Source organism: Loxodonta africana, chromosome 10 (assembly GCF_030014295.1).
Source record: "Loxodonta africana isolate mLoxAfr1 chromosome 10, mLoxAfr1.hap2, whole genome shotgun sequence".
NCBI classification, from domain to species: domain Eukaryota; kingdom Metazoa; phylum Chordata; class Mammalia; order Proboscidea; family Elephantidae; genus Loxodonta; species Loxodonta africana.
The window spans coordinates 73,603,753-73,623,590 of record NC_087351.1 but is presented as its reverse complement, the minus strand read 5'-3'; the positions used below and the strand labels follow the sequence as shown (position 1 = coordinate 73,623,590).

At 41.7% G+C, this 19,838-nt stretch overlaps 1 long non-coding RNA gene and 1 other non-coding gene across 2 annotated transcripts in view; one reads left to right on the top strand and one right to left on the bottom strand.

The window, feature by feature from the left end:
- The window catches only part of LOC135232608 (uncharacterized), a 92,372-nt gene that overhangs the window by 58,450 nt on the left and 14,084 nt on the right, over positions 1-19,838 (top strand). The gene's annotated exons all lie outside the window — the stretch shown is intronic.
- LOC111750257 (U6 spliceosomal RNA) lies at positions 17,769-17,873 on the bottom strand. The gene has a single exon (XR_002785406.1). It is a non-coding gene; the product is annotated as a U6 spliceosomal RNA (small nuclear RNA).

Here is a 19,838-nt window from a genome sequence, read left to right as displayed (position 1 = left end):
ATTCTCAATTCTGTTCCATTGGTCAATGTATCTCTTGTTGTACCAGTACCAGGCTGTTTTGACTACTGTGATGGTACAATAGCTTCTAAAATCAGGTAAAGTAAGGCCTCTCACTTTGTTCTTCTTTTTTAGTAATGCTTATTTATCCAGGGCCTCTTTCCCTTCCATATGAAATTGGTGATTTGTTTCTCCATCTCATTTAAGAATGTCCTAGGGATTTGGATCGGAATTGCATTAAATGTATAGATCGCTTTTGGTAGAATAGACATTTTTATAATGTTAAGTCTTCCTATCCATGAGCAAGGTATGTTCTTCCACTTATGTAAGTCTCTTTTGGTTTCTTGCAGAAGTGTACTGTAGTTTTCTTTGTATAAGTCTTTTACATCTCTGGTAAGATTTATTCCTAAGTATTTTATCTTCTTGGGGGCTACTGTAAATGGCATTGATTTGGTGATTTCCTCTTTGACGTTCTTTTTGTTGGTGTAGAGGAATCCAACTGATTTTTGTATGTTTATCTTATACCCCAATACTCTGCTGAACTCTTCTAATTAGTTTCAGTAGTTTTCTGGAGAATTCCTTAGGCTTTTCTGCATGTCATCTGCAAATAGAGATACTTTTACTTCTTCCTTGCCAATCTGGATACTCTTTCTTTATCTAGCCTAATTGTTCTTGCTAGGACTTCCAGCACAATGTTGAATAAGAGTGGTGATAAAGGACATCCTTGTCTGGTTCCCGATCTCAATGGGAATGTTTTCACACTCTCTCCATTTAGGGTGATGTTGGCTGTTGGCTTTGTATAAATGCCCTTTATTACGTTGAGAAATTTTCCTTCTATTCCTATTTTGCTGAGAGTTTTTATCATGAATGAGTGTTGAATTTTGTCAAATGCCTTTTCTGCATCAATTGATAAAATCATGTGATTCTTGTCTTTTGTTTATGTGGTGTATTACATTAGTTGTTTTTCTAATGTGGAACTATCCCTGCATACCTGGTATGAATCCTACTTGGCTATGGTGAATTATTTTTTTGATATGTTGTTGAATTCTGTTGGCTAGAATTTTGTTGAGGATTTTTGCATCTACATTCATGAGGGATATAGGTCTATAATTTTATTTTCTTGTGGTGTCTTTACCTGGTTTTGGTATCGGGGATATGGTGGCTTCATAGAATGTGTTTGGTAGTATTCCATCCTTTTCTATGCTCTGAAATACCTTTAGTAGTAGTGGTGTTAACTTTTCTCTGAAAGTTTGGTAGAACTCTGCAGTGAAGCCGTCGGGACCAGGGCTTTTTTTTTGTTGTTGGGAGTTTTTTTTTTTATTACCTTTTCAATCTCTTCTTTTGTTATGGGTCTATTTAGTTGTTCTGCTTCTGTTTGTGTTAGTTTACTGGTAGGTAGTATGTTTCTAGGAATTCATCCATTTCTTCTAGGTTTTCAAATTTGTTTGAGTATAGTTTTTCATAGTAATCTGATATGGTTCTTTTAATTTCAGTTGGGTCTGTTGTAATATCGACCATCTCATTTCTTATTCAGGTTATTTGCTTCCTCTCCTGTTTTTCTTTTGTCAGTTTGGCCAATGGTTTATCAATTTTGTTGAGTTTTCAAAAAAACAGCTTTTGGTCTTGTTAATTCTTTCGATTGTTTTTCTGTTTTCTATTTCATTTAGTTCAGCTCTAATTTTTATTATTTGTTTTCTTCTGGCACCCGTGGGTTTCTTTTGTTGCTCTCTTTCTATTTGTTCAAGTTGTAGGGATAGTTCTTTGATTTTGGCCCTTTCTTCTTTTTGGATGTGTGCATTTATTGATATAAATTGGCCTCTGGGCACCGCTTTTACCGTGTCCCAAAGGCTCTGATAGGAAGTGTTTTCATTCTCATTTGATTCTCTGAATTTCTTTATTCCACCCTTAATGTCTTCTGTAATCCAGTCTTTTTTGAGCAGGGTGTTGTTCAGTTTCCAAGTGTTTGATTTCTTTTCTCTGCTTTTCCTGTTATTGATTTCCACTTTTATGGCCTTATGTTCAGAGAAGATGCTTTGTAATATTTCAATGTTTTGGATTCTGCTAAGGCTTGCTTTATTACCTAATATGTGGTCTATTCTAGAGAATGTTTAATGTGCACTAGAAAAGGAAGTATAGTTGGTTGCTGTTGGATGGGGTGTTCTGTATATGTCTACGAGGTCAAGTTGGTTGATTGTGGCATTTAGATCTTCCGTGTCTTCACTGAGCTTCTTTCTGGATGTCCTGTCCTTCATTGAAAGTGGTGTATTGAAGTCTCCTACTATTATTGTGGAGCTGTCTGTCTCACTTTTCAATGCTGGTAGAGTTTGTTTTACGTATCTTGCAGCCCTGTCATTGGGTGCATAAATATTTAATATGGTTATATCTTCTTGGTGTATTGTCCCTTTAATCATTATATAGTGTCGTTCCTTATCCTTTCTGATGGATTTAACTTTAGAGTCTGTTTTGTCAGAAATTAATATTGTCACTCCTGCTCTTTTTTGATTGTTGTTTGCTTGATATATTTTTTTCCATCCTTTAAGTTTGTTTGTGTCTCTAAGTCTAAAGTGTGTCTCTTGTAGGCAGCATATAGACGGATCTTGTTTTTTAATCCATTCTGCCACTCTCTGTCTCTTTATTGGTGAATTTAGTCCGTTTACATTCAGGGTAATTATGGATAGGTATGAATTTAGTGCTATCATTTGGATCTTTTTTGTGTGTGTTGACAGTTTCTTTTTCCCACTTGATTTTATGTGCTGAGTAGATTTTCTTTATATATTGTCCTTTCCTCATATTTGTTGTTGTTGATTTTGTTTCTGCTGAGTCTGTATTTTTCCCTTGTATTTTATTTTGATGAGTAGGATAGTTTGTCTCCTTTGTGGTTACCTTATTTTTTACTCCTATTTTTCTAAATTTAAAACTTTTTTTCTTTGTATTGCTGTACCTTCCTCTCCATATGGAAGATGAATGATTACATTTCTTAAGGTCCCTCTTTATTATTTTAATGTTGTCTTCTTTTATATAATAACACCACCGTTACCCTGTGTTGGGCTTTTTTTTTTAATCTTCTTTGTTTTTTTGGATTTCCCTGTCTGGGTTGACTTCTGGTTGCTCTGCCCAGTGTTCTAGTCTTGGGTTGATACCTGATATTATATTGATTTTCTAACCAAAGAACTCCCTTTAGTATTTCTTGTAGATTTGGTTTGGTTTTTATGAATTCCCTCAACTTGTGTTTATCTGGAAATGTCTTAATTTCACCTTCATATTTAAGAGACAGTTTTGATGGATATATGATTCTTGGCAGGCAATTTTTTTCCTTCAATTTTTTAAATATGTCATGCCATTGCCTTCTTGCCTGCATGGTTTCTGCCAAGTAGTCTGAGCTTATTCTTATTGGCTCTCCTTTGTAGGTGACTTTTCTTTTATCCCTCACTGCTCTTATAATTGTCTCTTTATCTTTGGTTTTGGCAAGCTTGATTATAATATGTCTTGGTGACTTTCTTTTAAGATCTACCTTATGTGGAGTTCGATGAGCATCTTGGATAGATATCTTCTCATCTTTCACAATATCAGGGAAGTTTTCTGCCAACAAATCCTCAACAATTTTCTCTGTATTTTCTGTTATCCCTCCCTGTCCAATCACTCGTAGGTTATTTCTCTTGATAGAGTCCCACATGATTCTTAAGGTTTCTTCATTTTTTTTTAATTCTTTTATCTGATTTTTCTTCAATTAGTGCCAAGTGATTTATCTTCGAGTTCAGAAATTCTAGCTTCTACTTTCTTAATTCTGCTCCTCTGACTTTCTATTGAGTTATCTAATTCTGTAATTTTATTGTTAATCTTCTGAATTTCTGATTGCTGTCTGTCTATGGATTTTTCCAACTTATTAAACTTTTTATTATGTTCCTGAATAATCTTTCTAATTTCTTCAGTTCCTTTATCTGTGTGTTCCTTGGCTTGTTCTGAGTATTGCCTCATTTCCTTCCCGATGTCTCGAAGGGTTCTATATATTAAACTTTTGTATTCTGCATCTGGCAATTCCAGGAATGCGCTTTCATCTAAAAGATCCCTGGATTCTTTGTTTTGAGAGCCTGTTAAGGTGATTATGGCCTGTTTCTTTATGTGACTTGATATTGACTGGTGTCTCCTTGCCGTCTATAAGTTATTGTATTAGTTTATGCTTGCTTACTGTGTCTTAGCTGCTTGCTTTGTTTTGTTTTGGTATACCGCTATGGGTTGCTTGAGTGAGCCAGCTTGACTATTTTCGCCTTTGGAGCTCTGGTGTCTTGTCCCCAGCTGGCTAGACCTGTTATCAGGTGTATCAGTCTGGGAGTCCATTCCATTTTCTTGTACAAATTCAGCTCAGGTTTCCAGGTAGCTGATATCAAGTGTGCGGTACAGGCTCTGTCCCACAGTCTTAGAGGGGCAGGGATGATTGGCGTATATACCGGTATCCGATTACAGCAGGGGGTCACACTCTGAACAAGGCAGGGGGCTGAGAACTGACCCCCAAGTGTCTCTGAGGAAAACGCATTTCTGTTCCCTAGAGTGTGCTGGTGGGTGGCTTCTGCAGAGGGACCACGGGCACCCAAAGTTTTTGTTGTAAGGACTGGGAGGTACCAGTTATCTTCAGACCCCTGTCGCAGGTGCCTGGATGACCTGAGTGCAGCTACCAGTCCTTAGGTCCCTGTTGTGGGTAGGTGAGGACCTTGTTTAATAGGCAAAGTAATGTCAAACGTCAAACACCCACCTCTCACCACACAGCTGAAATGGTAAGAGTTTGCCAACAAAGGCCTATTCTCCCGAAATAGGCCCACACAGGTCCATGCAGAAGGGAAAGGTGCTCAAGGTCCACGGGCGGTTTATGCCTGGACAGGAGCCGCTTCTGTCCTGAGCTCCCCCCGTTAATGGAGCTAGCAAATTATCTTTTCCCCCCAGTTGCAAATTTTTTCCTTCCCTAAAGCCGGGAGGACAGCTCTAGGTGCTCACCAGGGTCTATCTCAGGCCCAGAGATTCAGCCGCTGAAGCCGGCTTGGGGGTGGGGGTGGGGCACGGTAAAATGTACACAAGTACTTAGCTTTTGCTGAGAGCACCGTTCTCCTCAGGTTCCGGAGGTGTGAGTGGGCTGTGTGGCTGGCTGCTTCTCCCTGAGGAAACCGCAGCTGAACACGAGTACCAGCCCACTGCTGCCGCTGCTCCGGGAATGGTCCCCGAGGGCTCCCCGTGATTCAGCTCTGGTAACTCCTCTCTGCTTCTGAACGGCCTCTTCCTCCACCAACCCTCAGATTGTTGTCTAAGCTTGCCTTTGATGCTCAGGGCTCCCAGCTCGTCACAAATTTACTCATTTCACTTGTTTTTTCAGGTCTTTGTTGTAAAGAGGGCTCAACGGAAGCGTCTGTCTATTCCGCCGTCTTGGCTCCACCTCCCTTTTGGCTTTGAAAATTCTAGAGTTCTATGATTTTAAGGACGGCAGAAGAGAGAGAATGTAGGTGACTTAGTTGTAGTCTGTGAGTAAAAGCACTTTTATCCGGAAACAGTGGTGGACCTGGGTTCAAGCATCTCCTCTGTCACTGTGGGAGCTAGGGCAACATTGAGCCTCTTCCCCACTGTTAAAACTGTTTCACAGCTATTTTATGGACATGAAATGTGATGCTGTATGTGAGGTGCTTGGGAAAGCACTCAGGTAAGGTGTGAGTTCCTATCAGTGAGTCCTCGTAACACCTAGCCTGGTCTTTGCACCCCGTCTTTGGAGCCTGTCTTTGTAGGGCCAAATATGATTACCTACGACCAACCTGAACACCCTTCATGTACCTACATGCTGTTGCTGTTAGTTGCTGTTGAGTGGACTCTGACTCATGGTGACTTTATGTATAAAAGAACAAAACGTTGCTCAGTCCTGCATCATCTTCGTGTTTGTTGGTATGTTTGAGTCCATTACTGCGGCTATTGTTGGTATGTTATAGTCCATTGTTACACCTATTATATCTATATATGGTGACTTAATGTCTCTCTAATCTGGATGAGAATTATGTTGGTCAATTAATATGTGCTTAAAGGACTTTTCAGGTTATAAACATGCAATAGTAGGATTCTCTTAGAAACGTTAAAACAAACAACCTGGGACTGGGTGTAACACCATGCATGCCTTGATTGCATCAGTCACTGTGCTTGCCCACATTAATGACCTTTGTAGCCAGTCTAGATCTTGACCACTGTCCCCTTCACTCTCTGAATCCAGCCACACTTGTGATCCCTGAGGTCTTCAAACACTCAACACTTCATTTTTGCCTTCACACATACTGTTTCTTCATCCCTCTCATTTTCCTCTAAATACACTTACTTGCTTAGCTTTCAGATTTCAGCTCAATTGTGACTTTCCAGAGGACTAATTAGGACCTCTGTTATAAGCTCCCACAGCACCACAAACCTTGCTTTTGAGGAGTTTTAAGCTGTATTTCTACATTTATTTGTGGGTTTGTTTGATTTATAGTCTCCTCAACTAGACTATAAGTTCTGTGAGGTTTTCTATCTTCGCTGCCCACTGTGTTTCCAGCACCAGGACAGTGTCTAGCATATAGTTACATGCTCAAAAACAGTATTTGGAATAAATAAGCTGGGTCTATAGCCCACACTCAGAAAGTATATTTTTTATTCCCATTTCTAATCAAGACCTTAAACATGGTTACATGACAGGTACTGAATGAATAAAGCAGCTCTTGAGCAACTTCTTTTAATGTCTTAAATATTGTCCTGTGACCTGGATTCATTGTGCATTTAGGAAGAAGTATTTGTGTGCCTGCCGATGAAATATTTACAGAAAATATTTGTGTAACATTTCACCAAGCATCACTGCCTACATCACCTTATTTAAACTCCACAACGCTGCTGTGAGAAGACAGCATCTTCCAAATTTTACACAAAATGGAACTCAAAGACTTTAAGTTACTTGCCCAAGGTCACACAGCAAGTATTATGGAGAGCGGGCCTCAAACCCAGCTCTTTCAAATGCAGTGTTCTAGTTAATATATAATTCCCCTTTTGTGCCCATGTTTCACAGTCTTCATAATACTTCATAGTTACTCCTTGTATTTTATGGCATTTTTTATTTTTCCAAATATGCTACATTAATTCATGTTATACTCACAATAACTTCCTGAGGTTGATGGGGCACGGATTAGTCCCATTCTTACAGATAAGAAAACAGATCCAAAGTGGTTAAATAACATACCTTATTTTTTTTATTAGTAGAAGGGCTTAGGCCAGACTCAGATCTTGGCTCTTCATGTGAACACCTGTACTACACAGGCTGATGGCTCCCCAAAGATGTCCATGTCCTAATCTCCAAGGCCTGTGAATATGTTACCTGACATAGCAAAAGGGACTTTGCAGATGTGATGAGTTTAAGGACCTTGAGATAGGAGAGTCTCCTGAATTATCTGTGTGGGACTGATTAATCACAAGGGTCCTTAAAAGAAGGAGGCAGGAGGGTCAGAATCAGAGAATGAACTATGATGATGGCAGCACAGGCTGTAGTCAGAGTTATGCTGCCAGCCTTGAAGATGGAGGAAGGGGCCACAAGCCACAGAATGCAGGCAGCCTCTAGAAGTTGAAAAATGCAAGAAAATGGATTCTCTGTCGGAGCCTCCAGAAGGAATGCAGTCCTGCTGACACCTTGACTTTAGAATGTCTGACCTCCAGAACTATAAGATAATAAATGTATGTTGTTTTAAGGAAAAAAAAAAAAAAGCTATTAAGCTCTGGTAATTTGTTACAGCAACAGTAGGAAACTAATGAACCACCTTAAACAATGATCAGCTTTAGGAGGTGAGGAGAAAGTGAGACTATTTCTGGTGTATCCAAAACCCTGGGCTTGGAGGGAGAGGTCAGGCAGTAAGGGACAAGGCCCTGGATGCTGAGAGATCAATATGCTATAAGCCTCTTGTCTCAGAGGGAGGTGTGGGGTCCTGTTATTCCTCTCATAAAGCCTTCAGTGGCCTCCCAGGGCACTGGGAAGAAAACCGAAACTCTGACCCAGCCTGTCTCTCTGAATGTGACTTGTATCATCTATCTTTCACTCACCATGCTGCAGATCCATGCACTGTTACAGATTGAACTGTGCCCTTTCAAAACACGTGTTGGGATTCTCACCCTTATACCTGTGCAATCTAATGTAATAATGTAATGTAATATAAGCAATCAATTTTGAATTATATAAAGAGCAGCATAGACACAGATTTGTGGCACACAATTGAGGCACAATAGATGCCATGTGAGGATCATCTGCAAGTGAAGGAGTGCCAAAGATTGCTGGCAGTCGCCAGAGAATAGGAGAGAGGTCCACAGAAGGAACAGGCACGACCCAGGCCCTGATTTGGACTTTTTGTCTCCAGAACTGTAAGAAGATAAATTTCTTTCAAGCCACCCACTTGTATTTCTGTTACAGCAGCACTAGATAACGAAGACACACGTGTTCTCTCTGCTCCTAGAAGCCTTAGAATTTCCTGTTATTTCTGCTTGAAATGCTCTTACCCTTGCAGTACTCTTACAAGACACCTTCTCTTCACTTCCTCAGACAGGTTTTACCTGACCCCCTCTCTAAAGGGCCTCCCACCACAGTCTTTTCTATTCTACCAACAACTTCCATTTTCTTTATAACACCTCTCACTACCTGAGACTTCTTTACTTAATTGTTCACTCATATTATCTGTGCTCCTTCACTAAAATGTACACTCCATGAGAACCACCTGACTCACAGCTCTACTCCAAGCATCTGAAACTATACTGTTGTTGTGTGGCGTCGAGCTGATTCTGACTTATAGTGATCCTTTAGGGCATGGTACAACTGCTCCATAGAGTTTCCTAGGCTGTAATCTTTATGGAAGCAGCAGCCAAGAAATCAAACAACATCTTGCATTGGGCAAATCTGCTGCAAAAGACCTCTTTAAAGTGTTAAATGGCTAAGATGTCACTTTGAGGACTAAGGTGCACCTGACCCAAGCCATGGTATTTTTAATCACCCCTTATATGCATATGAAACCTGGACAATGAATCAGGAAGACCAAAGAAGAATTGATGCCTTTGAATTACGGTGTTGGCTGCAGAATATTGAATATACCATAGACTGCCATAAGAATGAACAAATCTGTCTTGGAAGAAGTACAGCCAGAATGCTCCTTAGAAGCAAGGATGGCGAGACTCCGTCTCACTACTTCGGACATATTATCAAGAGGGAGCAGTCCCTGGTGAAGGACATCATGCTTGGTAAAGCAGAAGGTCAGTGAAAGAGAGGAAAACCCTCAACAAGATGGATTGATGTAGTGGCTGCAACAATGTGCTCAAACATCACAATTATGAGGATGGTGCAGGAACGGGCAGTGTTCCGTTCTGCTGTACATACGATCACTATAAATTGGAACCAACTCGATGGCACCTAACAACAGCAACAGCAATCTTTTTTTTTTTTAATAATTTTTATTGAACTTTAAGTGAACGTTTACAAATCAAGTCAGTCTGTCACATATAAGCTTATATACACCTTACTCCATACTCCCACTTACTCTCCCCCTAATGAGTCAGCCCTTCCAGTCTCTCCTTTTGTGACAATTTTGCCAGCTTCCTACCCTCTCTACCCTCCTATCTCCCCTCCAAACAGGAGTGCCAACACAGTCTCAAGTGTCCACCTGATACAAGTAGTTTACTCTTCATCAGCATCTCTCTCCAACCCATTGTCCAGTCCCTTCCATGTCTGATGAGTTGTCTTCGGGAGAGGTTCCTGTCCTGGGCCAACAGAAGTTTTGGGGACCATGACCGCCGGGGTTCTTCTAGTCTCAGTCAGACCATTAAGTCTGGTCTTTTTGTGAGAATTTGGGGTCTGCATCCCACTGTTCTCCTGCTCCCTCAGGGGTTCTCTGTTGTGCTCCCTGTCAGGGCAGTCATTGGTTGTGGCCAGGCACCATCTAGTTCTTCTGGTCTCAGAATGATGTAGGTCTCTGGTTCATGTGGCCCTTTCTGTCTCTTGGGCTCATAGTTATTGTGTGACCTTGGTGTTCTTCATTCTCCTTTGATCCAGGTGGGTTGAGACCAATCGATGCATCTTAGATGGCCGCTTGTTAGCATTTAAGACCCCAGACGCCACATTTCAAAGTGGGATGCAGAATGTTTTCATAATAGAATTCTTTTGCCAATTGACTTAGAAGTCCCCTTAAGCCATAGTCCCCAAACCCCCGCCCTTGCTCCACTGACCTTTGAAGCATTCATTTTATCCCAGAAACTTCTTTGCTTTTGGTCCAGTCCAGTTGAGCTGATCTTCAGTATATTGAGTATTGTCCTTCCCTTAACCTAAAGTAGTTCTTATCTACTAACTAATCAGTAAATAACCCTCTCCCACCCTCCCTCCCTCCCCACCTCGTAACCACAAAAGTATGTGTTCTTCTCAATTTATACTATTTCTCAAGATCTTGTAATAGTGTTCTTATACAATATTTTAGTAATGTTGTGTATTCTGTTTATGCCTTGTATTAGGGCTCTTAACGTTGTCCCTATTTTTTCTTCCATGATCTTTATTGTTTTAGTCTTTATGTTTAGGTCTTTGATCCACTTGGAGTTAGTTTTTGTGCATGGTGTGAGGTATGGGTCCTATTTCATTTTTTTGCAAATGGATATCCAGTTATGCCAGCACCATTTGTTAAAAAGACTATCTTTTCCCCAATTAACTGACACTAGGCCTTTGTCAAATATCTGCTCACATGTGGGTGGATTTATATCTGGGTTCTCAATTCTGTTCCATTGGTCTATGTGTCTGTCGTTTTACCAGTACCAGGCAGCAACAGCAATCTTTATGGGGGTAGGTTGCCAGATCTTTTTTCCCTCAGAGCTCCTAGAGGGTTCAAAGGGCTAACCTTTTGTTAGCAGGTCAGTGTTTTAACCATTGAGCCAACAGGGCTCCTTAAGAGTATACTAGCCATTCAATAAATATTTGTTGACTGAATAAATAGATTATCATATTTTTATGCAAGTAACTCTCGAGTTATGCTTTGTTTGCCAATCCTCTCATGCATTATTTTCCTAGGAGCGCTACGGGCATTATATGTGTGGGTGCATTATTTACATGGGCATGTTATTTGTGAAAACAGCACTCTAGCCCTATAAGAGGAGTTTCTGCTTGGACGTGAACACCGTGAGCCCTCAGTGACACAGAAGCCTCAGTTTTTATGGAGAAGGGAGAAAGCATCCTCTGGGAGCTGGGACCTAGCCTGACACAGCTAGGCCTTGGTGTTCTCCAGCTGAACAAAATTTCCACAGAACACCAACATCAGACAAGGCCACTCTGTGACCATGATGAAGCAAAACAAAAACAAGATTACTCCATAATCATAACTGAACCCAGACAAAAATAAGAACATTGTCCGAACCACAAAAATGACCAAAGATGCCCCTTTCTTGGCTCATGTGAGTGACTGCTGCTTCTTCAGTAACTGCGGTTTTAGCCTCACCTCCTTTCTCCTGCCTTCTGGATAAGAATTATTAAGATACCCAGGCATAAAATTTCCCCCACTCCCTGACCACATCCAATCTAGAGCTGAGTTCCACTTCCTTGGACCCTCCCCAATATCATCTAACACAAGCCCAAATCCTATAGGAAGTTCTTTTTGTGGCACTGTGGTTAAGCTCTCGGCTGTTTAGGTAGGCCGTTCAAACCCAGCAGCTGCTCCATGGGAGAAAGATGTGACAATCTGCTTCCACAAAGATTACAGCCTTGGAAACCCTGTGGGGGCAGTTCTACTCTGTCCTATAGGATCACTATGAGTCAGTGTTGACTCAATGGCAATGGGTTTGATTTTAAGGAGATGCTCTGTGTTCCCCATGGTGTGCATTTTCCCTTGTTGCAACCAGCCAATACACCCACCTTTGTTTGACTATAGGTGGTCCTGGTGGTCTTTGGTTAGAGGGCATTGACAGTATGGACTGGAAGGCAGGCTCAGCTTTTTTGCCATCTTAGAGTGAGAAATCATAGTTGGGCCAACTGGTCAGCTAGGAAACCCTGAACTACTTTGCCAACACCAATGAAACAACAATTCTGGCTACACACTGAGTGCAAATTACCCAACTTGCACAAGAGAGGGACAGGTGAGGCACCTGGTGGAGCTACTTCCTCCCAGGTACGTGCGTGAGATGAAAGAACACAGCAGCCGTGACCTGGCTTTCCTTGGGGCTGCCTCTGCCCAAGTTGCAGCTGTTCCTTATTAACATAGCCAAGTCAATCCCCTCAACACAGGTTCTAACGCTCCCTCCTACTGCCACTCTTTTACCTACACTATTTACCATGATGCTAACATTCTACCTCAAACTCTCCTTCTACCTGAACTAATCCACTCGTTGATTCCCTGTCCCCCCCACCCCCCCGTCCTGAACCACACACCCACATCCTGCACCTCTGCCACAGGTCTGTGCAGGCTGGGCTCTGGGCCTCGTTCCATCTTTTAAAGCCCTGCTTTATGATTAACTCACCTGTTCCCCAGAGTCTTCCGGTTGAGTCCAGTTGGCTGCCCATGCTTGTAGCACCTGCTCCCAACATTCACCAAGGAAGCTTAGGTTGAATAGGTTGAGCTCAGGTTGACTCAGTCACTGACTAGGTTGATTTATGGGCTTTGGGATAATCATGTGGACAGTGAATGTATTTGTTTTTGGTGGGGTGGTAGGGAGTAGGGTTCCTAGTCCACCTGTCCATCTAGCCCCTAAACTCCCTCAGGCCAGAGGCCACACCTGCTGGGTTTGTTTTTGACCACTCCTTCCCCATCCACCTGGAACCTGAGTTCACTACAGTGAGTGCTCCCACAGGCTCACAGTGTTCTAACGAGAAGGGCAATCAGGGACTGTTTGTCTGTGGGGTTGTACAATGACAGCTGATTCTCAGACAATCCCCATTGCTACCTCCTTCCCCAGGGCAGCATCAGTGCCCTGCAGCTGCCAGGAAGGTGTTAGAGGGAAGGTATCAGTGATCCTAGAAGTGTAATAACTATCCTGACCAATCCAAGTTGCTTTTTCCATACCCTGAGCTTCACGGCTTTCTGACCACAAAACAATGACCCTAGAACACGTTTCTTTCTAGAGCTGGACACCTGCCAGCCTGACTACTCCAGAACCCAGTTCACGTGAGGTAGGGGTGAGAGTTATTCAACATCTGATCTCCTTCTCGTTAACCACTGATAAACACCTGATGACTCTTTAAAAGCAAGGTCAAAGGTACAGCCAAACACTTTTTTTTTTAAGGGCTGCATTGAGATGAAAGATACTCTGCAGCCTTAAATAGGACAAAGTTAATCTAAATGCACCAAACCAAACTCATTGCGGTCGAGTCTATTCCGACTCATAGTGACCCTACTGGACAGAGTAGAACTGCCCCATTGGGTTTCCAAGGAGCGGCTGGTGGATTCGAACTGCTGACCCACAGCCGAACTCTTAACCACTGCACACAAATATTAAGAAATGTTTAAGATACGATGTTAAATGACAAAAGCAAGGTTTGCAAAATAGTATATATATCATGAGCTCATTTTTATAATCCTAGAATTTTTTTTTTTTCTTTAATAGAAAAAGAGTTGAGAGGATATTTACCATGCTGGTATATAAAAAAAAAGGTATATAGTGGGGGATAATAAGGAGACTTACAATATTTAACCGTTCTAAGTTGTTTCAGTTTTTTTTTTTTTTTTAACCAAGTTGTACTTGCTAGTTTTGCCATCAGCAAAATAAATAGTAGTTTTTAAAAAGAGATTTGGGATAGAAACTCTTTTATTCCATTTAACTATTTTTTTATTACCCCCTACCATATACAATTTTGTTTCATGATTGAATGAATTTTATTTAATTAAATGAAGCTTTATGTATCTCTTTTTTTGTTTAAATTTTATTATCATTTTTAATTTATTATTTTCTTTCTTTTAATATCTTAAAGTACTTCAGATTTCTTACAAGCTCCATACTGATGCTGCGCTGGGGGAAATCTGTGAAGCGGTCATCATTTTAGCAAAACAGTTCCTCAGGAAATGGTTGAGGGGCAGTTAGTCATTGTATTCATTCAATATACATTATTGAGTGTTACTGAGTACCAGGCCTGTGTGCGTGATGCTGGGGCCCAACAGTTGAAAAAAGAGGATTAAAATTTCAAGGAAACACTCCAGGTTGTTCTGTTGCACTAGAGCCATAGACTTGCCCCAACAGTATAGGGTGGTGGGTAAGAACGTGGGTTGGGAATCAGGTTGCTTGAGATTAGATTCCATCACAGCTATTTACTAACCTCAGGGCCTTGTGTCAGTTAGAGATTGGGTCAGATGCTAGCTTTTTCTTTCATTTAAACAAACAAGTCTGGAGGTAGGCAGTCCAAGGCTGATACAGCAATTCAGAGTCACCAAGGACCCAGACTCCTTCTGTCTTTCTGCCCTGCCATCTTTATCTTGTCGCTTCCTTTCATAAGGTCGCAAGTTGATGCTAAAGCCTTAGCCATCATGACCAGGCAAGAAGCAGGAAGCAGGAGAAAGGGGAAAAGAGCAAGAAAAAGCCCATGTAAGCAGCCTATATCCTTTTAAAGAAGCTTTGCTGGAAGTCTAACCCAACAACTTCTGCTTCCATTTTATGGGTGAGAGTTGCCCAGGAGTCCCTGGGTGGTGCCAACAGCTAATGTACAAGGCTGCTAATCAGAAGGTTGGAAGTTCTAGTCTACCCAGAAGCAACTTGGAAGAAAGGCCTGGTGATCTACTTTCAAAAGATCACAGCCATTTAAAACACAGCCCGTAGAGCACAGTTCTACTCTGACACACGTGGGGTTGCCATGAGTCAGAACTGACTGGACAGCAACTGGTTTTTGGTTTTAGCTAACTAACCACAAGGGAGGCTGGGTAGCCTTTATCTGCCCATATTACCTCGCCAAATAAAATAAGGGTTCTCTTACTAAGTAAGAAGGAGATTTTAAATACTAGCTAGGCAATTAGCAGTCCCTGCCACAGGGTAACAATATTGCTCACCTCACCAAGTACTAGGGGATTACATAAGATAATACTCGTAAACTTCTCAAATGTCACCTCCCCTTTGAAGCCTTCCTCAGGTAAATTTAATCATTTTGTGCATAGGTATCTAATAGCACACTTTGCACAACTGTATCCTAACATTGGCTGGGGTTTATTGTAATTTAACATTACTATCACCCCCACTGGACTCTGAGGCAGGGGCGAGGTCTTACTCACCTTTGTACTTAGAGTGCCAGCACAGGATAGATTCTTATTGTGGAATGAATAAAAGAATTTCCCTATTCTTTCTTGATATAAATACTTCCTGAACAACTTTTACTTCCAAATCCAAATAACCTCCGAGCCATAAGCCTCCGTCTTTCAAAAGTCAGGTATAGGCCCTGTTCTTTTCAGTCCTGAGACAGAGTGAAAAGAGCAGACAGAATGGGCCTCAAATATCTGTTTTGTCCCTTATCTGCTATGTGACATTTGGCAAATTACTTAACCTCTCTGAGCTTCAGTTTTCTTCTCTGGAAAATGGGGTTAAAATTGGTGGCCCTGTGTGTACGATGTAAGGATTAAATGAAAGTGCTCAGTATGTTCCTGGCATGGGCCAGTACTCAGTGAACACTAGCATCCTTGGGCTTATCTTCTTTTGATACTTGTCCTTCTACCCTAATAGATCTGCCCCAGCAAAGTAAAAAATAGCTAATACCTTTTCAGCACTTGCTGTGTACGGGGTGCTCTTCTCCATTTAGTCCTTGCAACAATCCTAAGTTAGGTACTATTGTAATCACCCCCATTTTACAGATAAACATACCGAGATTCGGGGAGTCATCCAGCTAGATGACAGGGGCAGAGCAAGAGTGGTCTGGCCACAAACTCAGGCTTCTAACAAACACACCACACTGGCTTTCATGTTGCATTTGGCAACATTTAGCCTCAGCACATCCTCCATCATCTCTTCCGCTCTCCAATCACTGACAATCTCTCTGGGTGTGCCACAGACCACATCACTCTGGGGGTAGACCAGGAAGATTCTGGGTCAGCTTATCCCAAGGGATGGTTTTCCCAGCAGAAAATCTCCACAAAACACTGGTGGCTACTCACACTTCCCAGAGAACAGCATAAAAAGTTCAGTTTCAGTGCCTGAGAGCAGCTGTGACCTCAGATGGATTGCCAGTGTAAGAAGCCCCCCACCTTCACAAACTCTACCATGTGAAAAACACAAATTTATAAAGAAAGCTGAATGCATGTGCGTGGGAGGAATTCTGTTCATTACGTAAAGATAATTCGCTTTATAAAATGATTCATCTCAGGCTTCCTTTATTTAGCAATCTTTCCTTGTGCACTTACAGTGGTTTAATTTTAAAAATAATTCCATTTGTGTGAGACTTTTCAGGGACCCAGCTATTAAGCCATGTGAAATACCCACTGCCATTGAGTCAATTCTGACTTAGGAGATACACCCATACAATTCCATGATCTTAATATTGCAAGGAAATTGCTACAAACTCTGCCTGATCTGATCTTTTCCCTTGGATTTTTCTCTTCCAACTCTTCTCCGAGGAGGTGCTTTTTGAATTGTATTATGGGGAAAAATCATTGAAAATCAGTCAGTTATCACAATAGAAAGAACTCAATTTTGGTTGTGCTGGGAGCATCCACCAACTGAGCCCATCTTTTTGAGCCCTGGAAAAGTACCAAGTCACTTTTCTTTGCCTGGTGTCTTAAAACTTACAGAGTCTCTGGGGATCAGCAGTGAAGGAACTGGCAGCAGCCAGTAACACAGAGGCGGGGCAGGGGGTGGGGGTGGGCACGCAGAAAGCTGAAGACATCACAGAACTTAGAGGCCAGTGAAGAAGGAGTTGGCTTCCCAAGGCTGGCCTTGACCATTCCTGGGCAAGCTGTCCTAGTCGCTACCACTGACAAGGATCAACTATGTGTCTTTCTGACGAGACTGCTGGCGATAGGGCACTAAACCATTGGCTAGAAGGGGCAGAAAACAGAGCTGGAGAAGGGAGAGTGGGAGTGAGAATCTATAAAACCTTGGACAGTGAAAAGTATTCATTACATTTTCAGAAAGTTAAAACCATTCTTGAATGTGAAACAGAATCCATAGGATGCCAGAGACTCAAAGTTACTCAGTCACCACCAGCCTGAACTGAAGAAGAATGAGGAACCCAAGATGTAACATTTTTTATGAGTGGCCTTCTAGATGAAACTGGAACCAGCTGCGAGTCTACGTTTCAGGAAAGCCTGGCATGGTGAAAGCCTCTCCTGACTCACACGTATGGGCTGGAGCTCATGTCCATTTTGGGAAAGTTTGCTATCTCCTCGCAAAGCAACAAAATGCAGAGATGGGACACAGGTTTGCTCAAAAATCCCCTGGGGGCTCTTTGACACAATCTTGTACTTACCTCCTTTAAAAAGGGCCTGAAGTAGGCCAGGGGGTGCCTATACACAGTATTTAAGGAGGTGCTCACTCTCAGGGTTGTGCAAGTGCAGGGTCAGTGTGTGAGAGTGAAAGCTGCCTTAAATATTTCTCCCTAGGCACCTCACTTACCTCACAGACCTGTCTTGCCTTTCAAACTCCCCATTCAACAACACCCTCCCCCCGCAAATTCTAAGTCAATTGGTTTGGGATAGGCTGTGGCATTTTTAAACAGTTGTATTGAGCTATAGTTCACCTATTTGAAGTATAGGATTCAATGGCTTTTAGTACACTTACAGTTAGGTGCAACCATCACCACAGGCAATTTTACAAAAAAAAAAAAAAAGAAACACTTCATGAATTTGCATGTCACTCTTGCCCAGGCCATGCTAAGCCTCTCTGTCTGAGTCCGATTTTGGTATAAGTGCTGCCGAAGTAAGCATGGATGTGGGCATTTTTAAACGTTTCTCATTCTGATTCCAATGTGTAGTGGGATGGACAATTGCTTTAAGTGAATAAGGGTAGTGGCAAGTGGAAGGGGTCCAACTGAAAGCCAAGAAGAATCTTAATTTTTTCCTAGTGTGTTCCCTGGGGGAAAAATTCCTATCAAATTCATTTTGGCTTAGTCTGTTCACCAAACTATAGGTCATAAAGGACACTGTCAAAAAGGGCACTGTCCAGATAAAATACAGGTCACCTAGTTGGATTTTAATCTTAGACAAATAATGCATAACGCTTTCGTATACATCTGTATGTCTGTCCCATGCAATATTTGGGATGTACTTATACTAAACAATTGTTGTTTATCTGAGATTCAAATTTAACTTGGTGTCCTGTATTTTTGTTTGCTAAGTCTAATGACTCTAGTTTTGCATGACTTGCCGAAGCTTGTGGACTTGACTATGTAGGGCAGCGTTTCCTAGTTTGTACTACAGAACACAAGTTGCAGTAGACATAATGGGTATTATACTAAGAAAAAATATCCAGAGTCAAATAACTTTGGAAAATACTGGGTTAAACCAACTTAACCAAGTTTTTTGACCACACAAGGCCTCCAAGGCTTTAATATGCAGATGTGCACTGTGATTTCCCAAGATAGAGATATGCTGAGTTCCCAAACTTGCGTAACCAGAGACAGCTCATGGAACTAATGTTGCAGGAACCTGACTAAACACTGCTTTGGGAGGTGGGGTGCCACTGAAGAGTTTTTAGAAGGCAAATGACAAGTCCAGACGAATGATTGAGATAGCTAATTCCACATTCAGGTGTATGGATTTAAGGGACGAGATTGGAAGCCCAGAGACCAAACAGGCAGTTATTGCAATAATCCTCCTGAAAGGTGATAAGGTTGTAAATTAGGTGGTGGTGGTGGAAGTGGAGAAAAGAGCTTTCATCCTTAAAGTACTAAGAAATCAGAACTAAAAGGACATGGTGATTGATTAAACTCGTTGCTGTCGAGTCAATTCCGACTCCTAGAGACCCTATAGGACAGAGTATAACTGCCCCAGAGAGTCCAAGGAGTGCCTGGTGGATTTGAACTGCTAACCTTTTGGTTAGCAGCTGCAGCACTTAACCACTACGCCCCAGGGTTTCCATGGTGATTGATTAGATGCTGTGAACGAGCAAAAGTAAAGCATAGTTTCTAGCATAGAGTAGGCACTCAAATACTTCCATTTTCATCTCTTTACTGTTCCCTAGAATATAATCTTTCATGTAGCACAAATTCATACTCATGACACAGTGTCAGATTCAAAAATTTCAGAGATAGAAGCATGAACAACACAGTTTTTAAGTGTTGCCTATTTATTTCCAAAAATGCCCACTGGTTTTTATATTGAAAAGAGATATTAAGCATTATGGGAATACTTAACTTACCTGTGCCAGATTCATTCTGTCCCACTGGGTGGAGTTCTGGTGGTTTCTAAGGAGAACAAAGGCTTGATGAAGAGTCCATGCCTCAGGAGCAATGGCTTGGATAGAGCTGGCTCCCTTGGGACTAGGCCCTTTGAAGACACATTAAAAACCAGCCCTAGTCTCTGGCTTCAACCCAAGAATTAGCTAGAATAGCCAATAACTTCTGAGGACAGAAATACTAGTCAAATTTTGATAGTATGAAAAAAAATCACCAGCTGATTTAGCCAAACGGAAAAGTGGCCAAACAACATTTTGGGTGGTCACCTTCAGTTCTGCAGAGTCTATAAAACAACCTAACTTCACAAAAAGAAACTCTGGAGTTTGCTGGAGTCAGGGACTAAAGACCCGCAAGTGAATGCACCCTCTGAGCACCAGCCTCTGTACACTCTTCCTGGTCTTGTTTGCCTTGGACACCAAGAACATCAACAACTGGACATCCCTGGCGTGAAGAGAGGTGTCTTGGTAACACTCTGGAAATCTGCCAGTTCTACCAC